This window comes from Astyanax mexicanus, chromosome 9 (assembly GCF_023375975.1).
Source record: "Astyanax mexicanus isolate ESR-SI-001 chromosome 9, AstMex3_surface, whole genome shotgun sequence".
In the NCBI taxonomy this organism is placed as follows: Eukaryota; Metazoa; Chordata; class Actinopteri; order Characiformes; family Acestrorhamphidae; genus Astyanax; species Astyanax mexicanus.
Window position 1 is genome coordinate 31,513,261 of NC_064416.1, and position 19,658 is coordinate 31,532,918.

The following is a 19,658-nucleotide window of genomic DNA, read 5'->3' on the forward strand; positions in this document are numbered from 1 at the left end:
TTAATATATATATATATATATATATATATATATATATATATATATATATATATATATATATATATATATATATATATATATATATATATATATTATTTTCTCTTGCTACTTTATGCTACAGGCATCTTAGATTAAATCTACCCAATATTGTTTGTTTTACTTTAACAGTGCATTTTTTTTTTTTTTTTCAAAATTCAATTTAATTTAGACAACAAATGTTATCAGAAAGCAGTTTTACAGAGATACAGGTCTGGAGTCTCTGTCTATGCATGGTAACAATGACAACAGTAACCAGGAAAAAACTCCCTCAAACTGAGAGGAAGAAACTTTGGGAGGAGCAAAGACTCAATATATTTATATTCCTCTCCAATATAAACAGTATAAACCAAAATGCACTGTCTCTGACCGGCACTACCCCATTCTTTCTCATTCCTCTTGCCTATAGTAAGTTATCTCTGTGTTTTTCAGCATTTCTGTCCGTAGTGAAGCAGAACGGGCCGCCCTCTCTGCCCCGGTTAGAGCTCTGCAGGCCCTCCAGCAGTTCCGACAGGAAATAAATAAAAAAGTGTCCCTCCTGAAACCCAACCCCGGCTCCAGCGTAAACTTTATCCTGTGGAGGAAAATCTATAAAGTGATCCAGGGCTGATTGCAGCGCTTGTGGGCACATCCTCCTGCCCCATCACGAGGTAACCCGACCCCCGTGCTGGCACTGACTGAGTCTGAGTGAAAAAAGCTCATACGCCCATTAGATCCAGCTAAACCCGCCCTCACGCTCTGATCACTCAGACTCTTCACACTGCACTTTATCTTCATCTAATATAAACAGACTCACACAAACACAACACACACACACACACACAGGAGAAAGAGCAGAGCATTATTATTATTATTATTATTATTATTATTATTATTATTTATTTATTTATTTATTTATTTTTATTTTTTTAGCAAACTCCTTTAGGTCATAAGTATTTAAGTTTTTTGAGCTCTAGTTTTTTTTTTTTTTCCCCAGGTTTATTTATTATTTTTTCCATGTAGTAATACAAAAATAACAAAAATAGGGGTGTAAAAAACACAAAAAAACAAAAAGGATAGCTAGAACACATAGTATCCTAAAAAAAAAAGAATACCAAAAAACGGAACATAATTAACATAATAGAGAGGAAAAACACAATTCTATAATAAATAATCAACAGGTACTCAGTAATAACAAAGAATTGTAAGCTCCTCACATATACAAAGAAACGTTCCCACATTTTCTTATAGGTGCTCAATGAGCCTCTGATGGTGTACCTGATTTTCTCCATTTTTACTCAATATTTCCATAATCGAGCTCTAGGTTAAGCTTGTTATTTTACATACATAAAGATTTGCAGCCCCTTTAGGTTCTCACTGTTGTAATATATGAATAACTCATCAATTTAATCAATTAAAGTAATTTGTTTAACGATTTTAACAAAAGCAATGAGAATATACACTATAAAACTGACCAATATTTTAATCAAGCTGGCAAGAAAATATGATTATTACATGTCTTATCACATGTTTTATTAAGTAATAGTAGTTTTTACAGATTTCTTTTTTTTTTTTTTTAGAAGAGTGAAAATACTAAGTGAAAGTAAAATATTATTGTATATACACTGTTCCACTGCTCCGATAGTGTTATCCCTAACACAGCAGTAGTACTCTAGGAGCGCTAGGCAGCACTGTGTCTGGCTCAAAAGAGTTCTGGCATACATGTGGGCAGTTATTATTTACACTACAATGAGCATGACTGTAATTTACTCAAGCATACATTTCAGTATCTCAGTAATAAATAAAAAATAAATGAATGAATAAAACATAACAATACTTAGATATTAGGCCTATTTTGCATAATAAACATATCCGAGTCAACTTGACATGCAGTCGCTGTACCTCACTGAGTGGCAGATGGTGGAAGCTGAGAGACCCCATGCAGGATAGTGATATGGTTCAGACCCAGAACAATTATACTGCCAACACAATTAGCACACTTAACACCGACGACTTCATTACACTGCCTGCAGAGTACGCCATGTAATAATGTGATATATAATAATAATAATAATAATAATAATAATCCTGAAATAGAATAATTATTTTAGTTGTACAGAAATGCATACATACAAATAAATAAAAACATGCACACCCACCCACATAAATAAATAAATACATATCGTCTACAAGGTGATGACCGAACAGCTCCTTCCTACCTGCACTGATCACTCCTGAAGGCCTACGCTACCTCCCGGCCGCTGCGTTCCTCCATTGAACGTCTCCTCGCTTTATCAAACAAACATTCACACAAAGCAATCCAGACTGTTCTCATACAGAGTTCCCCAATGGTGGAAAAAACTACCTTCCACTACCAGATCAGGAGAATCTCTCGCTATCTTTAATGAACTCCTGTAGACAGAGCTCTTCAAAGAGCACTTACTCTCCTAAAACCTCTAACAAACTACCTTCCACTACCAGATCAGGAGAATCTCTCACTATCTTTAATGAACTCCTGAAGACAGGGTCTTCAAAGAGCACTTACTCTCCTAACACCTCTAACACAACTACCTACTTCTAACCTCATTTCCTTCTTCCCCTCCTTCACTCCTCTATCCCATTATTTCCCTTTAGCCTCCTTTAGGACCTGTCTAAAGATGTTTTTACCTTTAACTTCTATTACTTTTGTACTTCACTATTGTAAGTCGCTTTAGACAAAAGCGTCTGCCAAATGTAATGTAATGTAATAATATGTATAACACACAAATAAATAAATAAATAAACAACTAAATTATTCAACATTTATATTCTGTTCTAATAATTAATTATTTGAAATGTACTTCATTGTTTCACATTTCCAATCACATGAAATCCCTGTTAGACACTTCTTCCTACAGTAGCCGCTCCATCTTGTTGACTTAAAACAGTTAGGTCATCCTCTGGTTCACAAGATGCTGCTCAAAGAACATTGCAAACAGGACACTGCCCACAGGGTGCTGTTGGTTTCACAGTCTGTTCCCAGTGCAGCAGGAACACTATGGCGTTTAAGAACTCCAGCAGCACTGCTGTCTCTGATCCACACCAGCATAAAATAATGACAACGATGATGAAATTAACTGACATTTTCGTCAACAAATTAAAACGAGATGAAAATGTTCGGCAGGGAGGACATCCAATCAGAACTGATTTAGTTTTGTGAAAGGTGAGGACCAGTAGAGGAGAGGCGGGACAAGCAGGGTAGTCATCCAATCAGTACCGGTCTCTGTTGCAGCAGTGCGGTCAGATACAAAACCCAGGACTTACTTGAACCCCGGGGTTACTTATGGGGCTCGACTCTTTAAAGTTAACTCGACAGTGTTTCAGCAGGGAGAAAGTGGAGAGAACTTATACTGTATTTCTCTTTTGACGTCAGGAAAACAAGGCAATATGTAAACCATGTCATCTAATTATTTTTTGATTTCTCGAAAAAATATAAAATAAAAAATATTTACAGTCACATACCTACAATAATAATATACTTAAATCAAAAGCTGATTTTATTTGTCTAAATTAACACTGATCCACACATACCAGCACTAAACACACACTAAAAACTAAAAATACACCACCACCATGCCAATCAGTGGCACTGCAGTGCCAAAAAGGCTGTAAGAGCTCACGTCACACTGTACTGTTTGTAACCTCTACACAAAAGAAATAAAAGAAGAAAATAAATAAACTGCAGCAACAGTTTTCTGTTTCCTGCTGTTTTGGGACCAGATCCTACATGAGTGTTTTAGAGAGTAAACCTAGAGCACTCCAGGGTCTAAACACAGCCAAACATGTAACCGCTGTGCAACACCTAACCTACGCGCTGACCCTTCACACTGCAAGCGTTCCTGACCAGCCTGAGCCGCTCAGAACGCCCGTTCCACCACACGCTCCACCACCACCACAGGGTCCGCATCCACATCCCGGCCCCCGGCAGTCAGCATCTGATACGCAGGTTTTAGCAGGAACTCAAGCGCTGAAGGAATCCAGAAGCTTTTTGGCCAGCTCTCCCTCGTCTCTCCGCGCGATCGATCGATCGGGGCACTGAAGAAGAAGCGAACTCGAGCGTGCCGCCGCGGAACGGGCCGGACTATTGATTTCACTTCAAGCTGACAGTAAAAATGATGAGGAACAGTAGGAGTATGGACCCCCGTTGAGTGCGTGCGCTATCTATTTGGAATAACTGATAGACCTCAAAGCCACAACGTCCAGTTCTCACCGTCCCCTGTACTTACCCCAGCAACACTGACCGCTGCTACCTGCATGTGGTGATGGGTCGCCATTCGGGGGATATCGAGCGAACTGCTATTTCGGGTTGATGTGAGAAATGGCTGCCGCTAAGTGAGGGCGATATGACCCACCAATAACAGAACAATAATTCCTTAAATACCTTTTCTCATGATTGGATACACCTTGCTATGGAGTTCAAAGCTCAATGAGGTTACCAAACCAATTTTGTGCCTCAGTAAGTCAGTAAAAAGTAGTAAGGAGTATTCTAATCAATAAAATGATAAGGGTGCCCATACTAGGGTGCACCGGACTAATTTTGGTTTAGTGCATGTTGCACATTTTCTGTTAGTACAATAAACCTCATTTCAATCCTGAAATATTACTGTGTCCATCAGTTATTACATATATCAAACTGAAATGGCTGTTGCAAACACCCAAATATTTAGAACTAAAAATGATTAAGATTAATAGGGGTGCCCAAACTTTTTCATGTGACTGTATTTGTGTGCGAAAACTATATTCTTGGCCATATGACAAAACATCAATTTTTTTTTTTATTAATTTAAAAAATATGCTAATGCAACAATAGTTTAATATAGAAGTAAGTATACAAGTTTAATATATTCAGTAGAAACAAAGAAAAAAACTATAAAAAAACTATAACTTTACCAAGATCCTGATTGAAAAAAAAAATAAAGTAATGTAACACAAATGCTTTCCCAACTTTTTTTTTTGACAGAATAAAAAAAAAATCAATATCATTGTGTGCAATATGATATCGCACACTCTTAAAGGTCACTGTTCATTCACTATACTTTTGACCCAATTGTTTGGCTCAGAAACAATGAATAATTAGCCATTCCAATATATTATAACCATATACAGCATGAGTCATTTCTTAGTTTGGGAGAATAGTAATTCTAATAATTTTCTTTACTATTATTATTATTATTATTATTTTATTTTAAGTACCTTCTTGAATGACTAAATATATTTCTAATTAAATGTAAAAAAAAAAAAAAAAAGTAAGGGAGAAATGCTTTATACATATGATTATTCCTTTGGAGCTTTTAAACGGTTGCCAGATCTCATGTATTTTAGGTTTATTAATGTTTTACAATGTTAACATATCTGTACTTATTTTGTATTTCTTGTATCATTTGTCTAGGTTTTTGTTCACAAACTAAATAATGATTTATTGAAAGTTGAAATTTTAAAAGGTGTGGAGTGTAAACATTTACACTGGGATGTGGTGTAGTAGATTGATGATTATCCTGACCTCCTATATCTTGAACCCAGCAATGCTTTTGTGGCTAAAAATCAAATTTTTACATCAATACACTGTAAATAAAAAATAATAATAAAAAAAAGAATGTTATGTTTCCTGGACAGTACAGAATACTGTGTAGTCCAAGACTAGGCTTAATCGCTGTCTGGGAATCTGGGAGTTTGAAGGTTTTTTTGGGGGGTTTACAGTTAGTTTTGCCAACTGATAATCTATAGTTTAAGTCATTTATGTTTCATGTGTTAATCAGTAAATACAATATATGAGTCTAACTAACTTAAAAAGTCATAAGTGATTTATTTGTCCTGAGTTCAGTTTAGCTCTGCATATTGTATTAAGAAATGCAAATGAGATTTAGGATTTGTAAATTTAAAAATTACACTAATCATACTCATCTTGTTTGTACAACAAAAAAAATTGAGTTAAATTAACTTAACAGGGTATTTTTAAAGGAAGTAAATTAGCTTTTAGTGTTTCTAATTTAACCCTTTTTTCCCCAAATTCGAAAGCTACTAAGGCTACAAAGTTACTAATGCTGATGGAGAAGCAACATGACCTGGCATTATAACCGGCGACACTCCGATCATAGTAGAGACAGTTACTCCAATAAAAGCAGGATAAACTCTTCTCCATTCGCTTGGTTTTATAAGAAACAATAAATGAACAGGTGTCCTAATATTGTGACGGGATGTCATTCAGACGTTATGGAGCGAGCAACGAGCACAGCAAGACCACAGCAAACTATTTCTGGATGACATGAGAAACAGAGCCCGCCGTCCGTTCACAGTCCTTTTAACACAATTGTTGAGCTGAGAGACGTGATGACAAATAGCTGCTAAACCTGGTGACGTGGGGAATCAGTTTCCCTGCCACTTCAGCTGACCCGCTCGTTGAAAAATAGCTCTAGAGAGAAGAAAGCACATAAACTCATTTGGCTGGTGTAGCGCTGCTCTCGAGAACGGCCCAGTAAATGCTACAGTAATTGTAATGCAGTGATTTGAATTGGAACATGGATATTGTTACAGTGAAAAGCAATTTCTCTCCCCCTCCTTCCTTTTCTCTCTTTTCTATTCACGGCATTTCCGCCTCTCAATGCAAATATAAACTCTCATTTTGCCTCCTGCATACAAAGCAGGGCTGCACAATAGACAATTACCTAATCGTTCATACAACACTGATAGCACAGAAGTGAGCAACTGCAAATAAGCCTCAATCAGACCAATCACTGAGGGTTTTATTGTGCGCTGTGAGTGACCTGTCTTATACTAACTGCTTCCACACACAATCCAGAGTGTTTGGATGCATCAAGGCATTTCACTCCGCCATAAAATGCATGAATAATTTAGGACAGTCTAACATCAAGAGGCTCACTCTTATGTTTGCAGTAAACTGGAAGGTACAGTATATAATAATGCAATAAACCTCAAAGGAAAAATAAAGATGGTAAAAGTGTTTTTTTTTTATTATTCTGCAGTCAGTATCGCTAGGAATTCTCCAGATCTAAATCATTGTTCATTGTTCTCTAATGAAATCAAATATTTCGTATCACAGAATTCTCACAAGATTTTAACTTTTCATTTTTCTTCACAAACATGTACCTATTTAGCAAAATTGGGAGTTTATACAGATTTATGCTGTATTTATTTTCAAGAGTACTAAAAATAGAAAGGGAGAGATACAGAGGTACAAAGAAAGAGAGAGAGAAAGATTTAGTGATGTTTATAAAGCTTTGTTTGTGTTCAATGGGTCTATGGCTGAGTTTTGATTGCAATTACAGTTCATAGTTCATAACTCATAGTAACATTGGTACATGAAAACCACCAAAGTTCTTATCCAAGCCAATAATCATACCCACCCTTTTTTAGCTGTACTCCACCTATCAATAGTGATGCCCCAACACCAGGTGGGTAAGACCTAGCACATTCCTCCTCCGATACATTTGAAATTATGCAGCATTGCTCGGAGGAAAGCGCAGCGACTCGGTTCTAATAGATCAGCTCACAGATGCCTTGTGCTGATTGACATCACCTTAGAAGTGATGTGGGCAGAGAGCACCACAAGGCCAATTGTGCTCTCAGGCACAGGCAGCCGCGGGCAAGCTGCATGACCGGGATACGAACCAGCGATCTCATGATCACAGTGGCAGTGCCTTAGTCCCCTGGACGACTCGGAGCCCAGACAAGTTGTTCTTAAACTGTTGTAGAATTTTCTCACGCAGTTGTTCTCAAAGTGATAAACCTCGCCCACGCACATGCCTTACTTGTGAACGACTGGGCCTTTCAGGAATGCCCCCTTTACATCCAATCATGACACTCACCTCTATGAAATGTTTCAAACAGGTGTTTTTTGAGCACTCCTCAACTTTCCCAGTCTTTTTATTGGCCCTGTCCCAACTTCTCTGGAACGTTTTGAAGGCATCAAATAAAATGTATCCATTTGAACATGCCACTGCAGCTTTACACATGAGTTTCAATGACGTTTCTCCAGCACTGGAGCTGGAGTAGCATTAGCATCAGCCGCTAACCGCTAATTCCCTGTTTAGAAGTGAGTATTATCGGCCAGTAGCCTGCTGCTAACCCTGGTTAGGACTCTCTTTTGCCATTTAGAGATCGGACTGTTGCATGTGCGTTTAGCGCGTTAAAACAAGCTACGTGGGACAAACCGCTAGCTAATGTCGCCCTGGCTTACCTGAGCACGCAGGGTTCCTCAGTGTAGTGCTGTCAGGTGACATTAGCTGCTACCCACTAGCTATAAGCTGCTAATGCTAATGCTCCAGCCTTAGTGCTGGAGAAATTTGGGAATCTAAGCTTACTGTAAATAAACAGAAGTGCTTTACTCACCCAAATAAACAGTGTTTAGGAGAGAAATCTGTGTAGATTAACATCCAGTGCTCATTTGACATTAAAAGAAAGTATTTTTTATTTCAGTTTTGTTTGCTTAGCTTAGTTAGCTACCACCCCCACCCAGTGGCAAAACCTGCTGAATTAGAACTTCCTTAGTGTCTGTTAAAATGCGTCTTATAATCTGGTGCGCCTTATATAGGAAAATAGACTGAAAAATAGACATCATCTATCATCTATATCACTATCATTGATAGTGCGCCTTATAGTGCAAAACAATATGATAAATCTCACATTTGTAGTGTATTCAATTAAACATAGGTTGAAAAGGGTTTTCAAATTGTTGTATTCTGTTTTTACTTATGTTTTATACAACGTTCCAACTTCATTAAAATTTGGGTTGACAAATACTGTATTAACCTTCTTCTAAAGCATTTCATTTTCATATTCTGAGTGATATACATCAACATACCAATTTGCGAGCATAGTATTATTTTATCCGCATATATTTAATCTCCTTTGCCTAGAAAATATTTGCTTATCACAAGACGTTCCCCACACTATCGTTCAGCCTGATCACAACAACATATAAAGAGCAGATGAATTTGTTTTGTCTGCTGCTACAAAGGAGTTAAAAAGTGCATCTAAGATTCCTGCATGGCGGACAGGAGATCCATTCACGATATCTTAATCAGCGCACAGCGCTGTCTGAGTGCAGAGCGAGGCACGCTGCAGGATGCTGTTAATTAGACATCACACTGCGCTGCAAACTCAGAGAGCGGGAGAGGAAAAACAGACGATATGATGGAGACAGGCTGCATCCAAACACTGCAATTAACATGGAGTCTCAGCAGGCTTCTTTCTGATTAAGAACTGCAAAATTAAGAATCTAACGGCACTGTGAGTTTCGAGGACTTGCCGGCTGGAGCTGTAGGACTGGTGGGTGGAGGAGGGAGGAAAAGAGTTTATTTAAATGCACCAGAAATATGAGAACTAAACACTGGATTATGGATGCACAGAGAATTTGGCAACCCAAAATTATATGTCTAAAAAGGGCAAAAAAAGAAAGGCTTTCTGTTTTGGGCCGTAAAAAGTAAAATATGTAAGTGAAAAGTCTAAATAACTTATACCCAACAATAACTGAAGTGTTTCCTTTAACATCGTGATTTTTTTTTTTTTTTTATCAAAAGAGACCAATTTAGCCAGATACCACCAGTCACCATCATTGCTAATGACTATTATACCATATCTTGTTACACAGAAATTGTAATGTCAGAAATGAAAAAAGTCAGAATGATCTACACACAAATTGAACCTGGATTCAGTCCAGTTTTCTCATTCCAAGACTTGTAACTGAACAAAATGCCTTTAAAGCCCTATCTAGACGAGATTAGTTTCTCAGGGGGTCCTGGGGTAATTTTATTCCCATCCAGAACGACCATATATGTGTTTTTCTCAGACGTCCTCTGAGAAGAAAAAATTACAGGCTGAATTACTGAATCTACTGTTTTTCGCTGAACTCTGTGGTCCTCCGGTAATTTTAGTCCCATCCGGACTAACATCTCTGAGTTTAGTCTCCTCGCATTTAATAAACCAGCTATTTGTCCACTGCCACACACCGTAATTACACTTTGAACACACATTTACATGGAGATCCATGTAAACGCAACAGCGAGTGGAAATGGAGGAGCTACTGAACGCGATGTCATGTGACCAAAAAGACTTTAACTCATTGGTCCTCCTGTTTTTTCAATTGCAGTCCAGATGCAAGAGTTTAATCACTGAGTAGAAGTGTGAAATATTTTTCACAGACATCCCCCTTAGAAACTAATCCCATCCACATAGGGCTTAAGTGTGCTGTAGAGGCATGTCTAGTATCTAATCAGACCACATCTGTAATCATTTAAATATCTGCCTAAAACATAACGGCATTGCCAAACTTGATGCGTAATTCTTTATTCATTTAAATTAACTTAAATAAAGCTTTCAATATCACTTACAGTATTATACTTACAGTAGTACGAGTTTACTACCTCTTCACAAACGTTCTGTTTTTCAGCTAAAAGATACAAGCCGTTGTGTAAGTTTCAGTCACATGCAGCGCTGCTGAGGTATAGTTATGATTAGAGTAGCGCTGCTGAGGTAAATGTATTGTGCTTTCTTTGTTTTTTTTTATCTGTGTGGATATTGATTAAAAGGCTAAATGTTTAAGTAAAAGTTCTAAATTGACCCGAAAAAACACAACAAAATTAATTTAACATATACAATAAGAAATGTATTTGTCTGGTATTTGCTAAATATTTGAATTTGCTTTAATTTCAGTACATTTCCAGCTTTCTGGTACAGTTTCCTAAAGAGTCGCTATCATCCTGAATCTAATCTAGATTTACACGCCTCAATTTACCATCGGAAAAACAAAGAACACAAAAGAGAAATGATTTCTTAGATCAGAGAGTGAACAGTGACAGCGTCTGTCTGTGCTCCCCTGCTGACACACGGTCCAGTGATACATGCTGGGCCTGTCTGCATGTCTGGCCCAGACGAGTATTTGTTTATTTATGTCTCATTTCTTAATTTATTTCCTCAAATCTTTACCCTCTCTCCAAGAAATAATGAGAGGAGCAGATGGTCGGGAGAAAGGACGGCCCACGTGGTTAACCTCCCGGATCCAGACTTCCGCTCCGACTCACATCTCGGCCCGCTGTGCATCTGCAGCGACACGTTCTGCCAGAACCGGGAGGATGGGCCACTTTAACGGCCTTCACTATGAGATGTTGAGGCTTTCACTGCTGCATCACGAGGGCTGTGTATACTGTATGTATCATACTGCAGGACAGGGGTTTATTATATTGCGAGATATACACTAATCAAGCATAACATTATGACCATTTCCTTATTTTCTACAACCATTTTCCATTTTTTTCCATTCTACTGATCATATAGTAGATAGCAGTTTGTAGTTTATTTACACACTGTAATCGTGTAGTCCTCTCTACATACTTTATTATTATCCTATTAACCTGCCCCCCCACAGATATCAGGCATTAGAGAGAAAACTCCAGAAAATATCAATTTATTAAAGTATCCCAATATTTCTTTCTGCAATACAAAATTCAAAACTGTTTTAACTGGATAAAAAGTCAACTTTTCTTTTATTTAGTTTACTTAAAAGTTTATACGCACCTTTCCAAAATGATGTTTTTTTTTGTTTTTTTTTTCCTCCATTGTTATTGATTAATAAAGTCATCCATAATACTCTGTGAAGCATTTAGCTGGGCTCTTATCTGGGGGCTGTAATTTGTGCTTTTAAGGCTGGTAACTCGACGAACTTATCCTGTGCAATTAAGATAACTCTTGGTCTTCCTTTTCCAGGGCAGTCCTGATGAGTGCCAGTTTCATCATAACGATTACGATGGTCTTTGCGACTGCACTTGAGGATACTTTCAAAGTTCTTGAAATTTTCGTTTTTTTCTGACCTTCATTTCTTTTTCGTCATTTTATTTCTTTACTCAGTTGAGTAGTTCTCGCCATAATTACAACAGTTCCGTTATCATTGTTTATTGAAAGATTTTGAGTTGAAAAGGGCAAGAAAATTTGATCTGTTATAAACACTGTGAGTTAAAATAGTTCCATTGCTGCACTGTTTGGATTGAAAGCACTGCTTTGTTGCTAGGTTACCTGTATGTGGCGGAGTAATACATGGATAGCTTTGGTTACAGTGCATTACCGGCTGATAACAGCACTTATAGAACGTCTCTCAGCCAATCAGACTGCAGGGTCGGAACTAACTGTTGTATAATATGGATTAGAACATTACTCAAAATAGAGCTGTTCACTGTATACCTGTAACTCTACATCTTCACAACTTTACAACTGATGCTCTCAAACACATTAAGAGAGAAAGAAATTTGAGTAATTAACTCTTGGCAAGTTCAGCACAGCTGTTAACTGAAAGCCTGAATTCCAGGTGACTCTTCCTCATAAAGCTGACTGAGAAAAAAAATCCAGCCAAGATGTGCAAAGCTGTACTGTATTGTGATTTATTAAATCATACTGTAACTCATGTATTGTCATACTGTATGTTTCAAATCAGCAAATCAGCAAGCCAATACACAGCCCTGTTTTATACTGCTTGTCTCTACAGGTGTTGGACAATGAAACTGATACACCTGTCTAAATTAAAAAGAAAAATAGTGTGTGAGTTTTCATGTCTAAATTGGAGCAGCCTGGTGGCCAATCTTTCTTACGTGCACATTGCACCAGTAAGAGCAGAGTGTGAAGGTTCCGTTAGCAGGGTAAGAGATCAGTTCTGCTCAAAATATTGCAATGCACACAACATTACTGGTGACATACCAGAGTTCAAAAGAGTACAAATTGTTGGTGCACGTCTTGCTGGTGCATCTGTGATCAAGACAGCAAGTCTTTGTGATGTATCAAGAGCCACGGTATCCACGGTAATGTCAGCATACCACCAAGAAGGACGAACCACATCCAACAGGATTAACTGTGGACACAAGAGGAAGCTGTCTGAAAGGGATGTTCGGGTGCTAACCCGGATTGTTTCCAAAAAACATAAAACCACGGCTGCTCAAATCACGGCAGAATTCAATGTGCACCTCAACTCTCCTGTTTCCACCAGAACTGTCCGTCGGGAAAATAAATTATTGTGGTCTAAAATCAGTTTTAGTTTCATTATCCAACCCCTGTATATCATCGATATGATATTTCATCGACTTAAATGAAGAAATATACTGTAATATAGATATATATTTGCCCATGTGGTCCAATACTAACCATTACTCACAATCACAAGGCCATCTTATGCACAAAAGACCAGGACACAGCTCACATCTCCAGCCGATGAGGTAAAGATGTGAATTCTGAAACGGGCACAAGTGGAGGAAACGGCAATTAAATAGTAAGACACGAAGAAGCACTTTAAAGCGTACAGCAGTCCTTCAGGATGCCTCGTACGAAGCGCTCTTTCATTACAAAATCCTTCTGAGGATTGCGGAGGAGGCGGACGCTCGGCTTCTCGCCGGACCTTTTGACAGGCTGAGCGCAGCGGGCGCGGGCGGACATTTGTTACAATTAAACTATCAGGTCCCGTCTAATCAAAATAGGCCCCAGATCGGCTCTTAGAATCAATCATTTATGCATGCACTGAACCGGGTCACGCCGGGCCAGTTCGCACGCCACCTTAAGTGTGACCCGCGTGCGCCGCCTGCTTTTTTGTCATTCATCATTTTCAATCATTGTAATTGGACGGCGGCGCCGAGAGCTATTTTAAGGCCGGCGCCACGTCACGCGCATCCAGTCTGTATTAAGTTCAGTGTTTGCGGGAGTAGATGCTCACTGATCCTGACAGGACCGTTCCCTGGAGAATTTTCCTCGACTCAGCCGAGGAGCCGGGAGCAGAGATGAGACGATTGCAGCAGAGCCGAACGTGAGCTGTGTTTAATTAAACATGCACGCTTAAGCACTACTGCAGGGGTGTAGCGGTTTTGTATAATACTAAAGAGCTGGGGATGTCCTAATCCGGTTATTTTAATCCCCTCCATACCAATCTGATGTAAATCTGTTAAAGAAAAAGAAAGTATAATACCAATCCAGCCGTGATATCAACACTCCTATACCCCTACCAACAAAATCTGCAGGAACTGTGTGAGCATGTTGGAGCTGCATGGGGAGATGCATTATCACAGATGGACTCCATTAGGAACCTCTACAACATCATGCTGAGACATCTTGCATGTTGCAGCATTATAAATGCATTACTACATTGCTACACATACTACACATTCACATGTTCACACATAGCTGCAGTCGAGTTGCCAGGTCCAAAAAAAAAAAAAAACTCCCCAAAGTTGGTCTAAAACCCACCCATCAGGGTTGCCACAGATGGTCACAACACAGTATGCTTTTATTTTGAAGAGTTTGCAATGAAAGCTTTTTTGGGGGCCAAGATATATAAAAATTAATTATAAATATTCTGCTACGATCAAACAAGCCCAGTTTGGTGGGAAAACTGCAAATCTCACAACTCAGGTACAAAAAGTAAATACTAATAAATTAATGAATAATACTGAATTAATAAACTGACTTAAGGCCGACATTAATTAAACAAACACTAAGTACTTATACATGTAGCAGCATTATAAATGTATTACTACAATGAATGTAGATATTTTGTAAGCTATGTATCTGTTCACGTGGAAAACCCACTGCACTGTCCACTGTGGGTTATAATATTTATTAGCCTTCCATGGTGTATTCCTAGTCCACACCATACACACATGACACTGTGAATGGAGGAGTGTAAAATAGGGCTGCAACGATTAGTCAACATAATCGACAACTTGGACTATAATTATTTATCGATATAAAATTTAATTGTCGATGTGTCATTAATGTGTGAGGAAGCAGACTTCACCCTGTGGGAGAGATAAGTGGCTTACACACCTGACACGTGAACTCTGTGCGTGAACTTTGTGTCTCCAAAAATGTAAACACACCAGATAAGGGACAAGACAACACCAGTACTCACGGTATATCAGCTCATTATACCTTTATTAAACAATAATATCATTGTTAAAATCCCACATATAGAAAAATCCTGTGCTAGATTCCAGGGTGCATCAGAAAAAACTATAAGAAACTGGTCTTCAGTTATTAATCTTATCAGGAATCTTATGTAGTGAACTATTTCTACTTCTCTGTATTATTATGTTTATCTCTTAACTGCTATAATTACCTTCTCCCCACAATGCAAATAAAAAGTTATTAAGAACAAAAAAAAAAATTTACACATATAATGCTGTCTATTGTCTTTGGAGTGATGCAGTTAGGTCGCCAGGTCCAACAAACACTCCAGCCCAAAGTATTTCTAAACCCCACCTGTCAGAAGCTTAAACTAGTCCAATATCTAGGGTTGCCATAGATGTTCACAACACAGTATATTTTCATTTTAAACAGTTTGCAAAGAAAGCTTTTTAGCTGTCAAGATATATATATATATATATATATATATATATATATATATATATATATATAAATTAACTATAAATATTCTGTTACTATCAAACAAGCCCATTTTGCTGAGAAAACTACTTGTCAACTACTAAAATATTCATTAATTCAGGCCCTAATGTTAAATACCTGCACAACTTCAGAAATGGAAGATCCTACCCATCTGATTTTGCTAATACAAGTCAACATGCAATATCCTATCAATCATATCATTCATATTATTTGATACAAAATATAGTCTTGGTGAATTACTGTTGCTAACAAATTGTATTTTTGGAATTGTTTTGTTTATTAGACTATAGATGGTTTGCTACTGTTCTGGTCAGTATATCTTTGTTTATTCTTTAAGCTTCTCAAGTTCTATGCCATACTAATCATTAGATTACTCAGATAAATGAAATAATCAGAAGTGGCTTTTCTAATAAGCATTAACCTTTACTTTACATCTGACAAATCCATCACTGGCAGACGATGCCATAACTATGTCTAATTTTATTTTAGAGCCATTTGCATTCTGTGGGTATTTTTTCCTTTTTTTTTTTTTTTAAGATTAGCTGAGAGACATTCTAAAAAAACTGCAAGGCAAATCTAAACAAATCATAATTCAGATGACTCATTATAATTATTATTAATGTATTATTACAACCTATAAGTATGGACTCCATCCACTAATATCTAACCTCTCAGGATATGTGACATGGTTGGATCCTCTGAACCCACATCTCACAGCTCAGACAGTGCTAGACCTAAGCTAAGTAACAATAAATAAATAAGTACATAAATAAATAACTTTTCTTCAGTCCCTCCATTAAAAAAGAAGGATGAGAACAGAACATTTGGTGCTGGGAAATTCATAACTGAAATAATGTGTGATTTGGTTTTATTAGCACAAACAAGCCATAAAACAAAGAACACCTCCTGCTCAGCTGCATTCATTTAAAAGTATTCTTTAAAGGGAACATATTATACCTCTTTTAAACAAGTTAGAATAGATCTATGGGCAATACAAACATTTTTATGAAGTTCTTTCACAAACTCACTTTCGCATAAAAAGATCTCACCAGCTCTATTCTCGTCAGTTTCAGTCTCTCAGAGATAAGCCAAATAAGGTGTTGCTGGCCACACCATGCTTACAATGAGCATTTAACACATGTTAATGTGTTTAGCTTGTGCTAAATTGCAAAACACAAACAAGCTAGTTTATTCTTAACTGCTATAGAAGCACAAAACTCTTATATTATTTGAAAGTACTTACAGCTCCCTCATCTGCTGACCTCCCACAGACAGTAGGTACAGATCCCTCCTTCAGACGAAGTCTGCTGGCTAATCCTGCTGTGTACTGTCTGAGGTCCTCAACAAAAATGATCAATATGGCAATTCTTCAACTGATTTAGTGGGTGGGGCTCTGGTGGAGGTTGACGGGTGAGGGTTTACAGAGTCAGTCGAGACCTAAGGGGAAAGACAAAAGCACAAAAAAAAAAATTAATATTGCTAATAATACATCAATAATTACCAATTACCAACACATAGTTATCTCCCTTTTGTGTTACAAATGCTTATTATTTTATAACTACTGTGCATCTTAATTGTAACTAATTGTTAAGTATTATGTCTAACACATAAGTTGTGAGGTGTTTTCTTATGAGTCAGGTTGATTGACCATTGGCCAGCATGCCAATTATGGGAATTGTAGTGAGGTCTGATATAGAAGGCTAATAAATATTAAAACCCACATTGGGCAGAGCAGTGCTAATGTCGTAAAGATGGTGACTGGCAACTTCTGGCTAGAATTGTCCATTTAAACAGACAATACAGCTTCCACAGTCTTTAGATCCACATTAAATACAGGACATACATAAATACATATTCCACAGCTCTACTGTAGTATCTTCTATGCCATGACTTTTGGTATGTCAGAGTAAGTACCTTAACATCATGTTCAACATTCAGAGAGTCTGTTCATTAAACGAAACAGTGTTTTATAATAGCAATACACAGTGAACTGTGAGCTTCAACAGTTAAGGGTGCGTCATACGTTCCCAAACGGAGGTTGATGAATCTGAACACTCGGGTTCTGAGGCGCTACATGTCACATTATGTAAACGTCATGTTTTTATTCTTAGTGATTAATGGCACATGGGTTACTGCTATCCCAAGGGTTAAACAAGCTCTCTTATTAAAGCGATAGTGTGGCCTCTTCAAATTAAAGCAGTCCTACTGTGTCGTGCAAAAGATCTGATCATCTGACTTTATTTAATAAACCTTTATCTCACGCTGCTCATCCCACAGTGAGTTTAAGCAGGACGGGGCTCTGGATGTTTAATGTGTATTTTATTTGCTTTGATGCTTCCAATTACTTTTTCTATTTTCTAAAATTCCATTAGTTACCATTAAATCACACACCAAAAAAAACTCATTAGATTCCTACAGGGAATAAAACAAATAAACACAAATTACTTGTAAAGACAGGAAATTCAGAGAAAGTGCATTTTTAGACTAAAACGCCAAATCAGAAAAGATTGGGAAATTATGAAAAATATGGGAAAAAAAAATCTAATTGATTTGATTGCAGACTGCAGACAGTATGGATCCAAGATACATTGGGCCCTATCTTACACCTTGCACAAGGAACACTGTGATGCTCATTGCTATCTTACACCCTACCAACCCCAATCTTGCACCTGCCTCATTTAAATAGCAACGATGCTTGTAAATACAACTCTGGGGAAAAAATTAAAATAAATAAGTGGCCACTTAAAAAAGGTGAGTTTCTTTGATTTTACCAAATTGAAAACCTCTGGAATATAATCAAGAGGAAGATGGATGATCACAAGCCATCAAACCAAGCTGAACTGCTTAAATATTTGCACCAGAAGTTATCCAAAAGCAGTGTGTAAGACTGGTGGAGGAGAACATGCCAAGATACAAATAAAAACCATGGTTATTACACCAAATATTTATTGAAATATTAACAGAGATGTAAGTCTTTGCTGGTGGGTGTGGTGGTCTGAAAATATGGTGTTGGTGTTCAGGTAAATGTCTGGTATATTGCTATCTTAGCAACTGAAAAACACAGGTGCGCCACTGACTGATTAAAACCCTGGCACTAGTCAATCATCAGACATTCATTGCTATCTTGGCAAAGCAGATGCTGCTTGTTACATGCACACATGGACATGCAGCAGTGCACAAACCCACCTTTTATATCAACAATACAAAACAGAATACTAAATAAAATAACAATGTTGTCCCTCTACATGACCTACTCACACAACTTTACAGCGTGAACGCGCAGATCAGTTTTCTCTACTGAGAAGTGCAGAAGCAATGCGCCATTAAAATGCCAATCCACCAAAGTCAAAGTGCAATTGGCTCTTAAAGGGAATGGCAACTGAGATGCTGATTGGTCTGAACTGAGTTTTATATCTGTTGTCTGCTCTGAAATTGCTCTGTATGTGGCTGACTGTGGACTGCTGTCAGGGTTTTAATCAGTCAGTGGCGCACCTGTATTTCCCGCCGCCAAGATAGAAACACGGCAGAAATTTACCTGAACACACCTTACTTTGAGACCACCACGCCCATCAGTGTTAATATATTTCTAAGCTCCAAAAGTATTTTACCAACGAGGGCACAAGGCGTGAAAATAGACTGTTCACAGGGTGTAAGATAGCAACGAGCATCGCTACATTCTTTGCACAGGGTGTACAATAGGGCCCCTGGTATCAAATTTTAAGCGTTGTGAGAAGGAATAGAAACATTACAGAGTGGTAAATTTTTCAATATCCCAACTTTTTTTTTTTTGGAATGTGTAGCAGGTCTGAAATGCAGGGACCGATCTATATAATTAAATTTCAGTTGAGCAGATAAAACTTAAGTTTATACTGTCTACACTCAAATAAAACCATGACAGACAGTTCTACAGTATGTCTCGTCATTAAATGCTGTGTAATCTTCTTGTCGAAAAATCAAGAGTGAACATCCAAAGCCGATCAGAACTATTTGATAAGCGTCTACAAGAAAATCACAATGTGTAATCTGTCGTGACTTTAGGTAAAATAATGTAAGATTTTATGCGTTTCTCGTTTCCGTAAAGAAAAAAAAGACTGTGTGTCACTTTCAAACACTGCAAACTCGTACTTTCGGTGGAAGGTGAGGAGACAGCGGAGGGGCTGTGCTCCTCGTCTTTTACTCGCTATCATACGTCCCAGAGGAAAACACGCAGAAGTTTC

The 19,658-nt window shown here is 37.7% G+C and overlaps 1 protein-coding gene across 1 annotated transcript in view; it reads right to left on the reverse strand.

The window, feature by feature from the left end:
* The window catches only part of cntn5 (contactin 5), a 394,897-nt gene that overhangs the window by 323,382 nt on the left and 51,857 nt on the right, over positions 1-19,658 (reverse strand). The window contains exon 2 of the mRNA XM_049483448.1: positions 16,685-16,878. The gene's annotated coding sequence lies outside the window, so the exon portion shown is untranslated. The remainder of the gene's footprint in view (positions 1-16,684; positions 16,879-19,658) is intronic.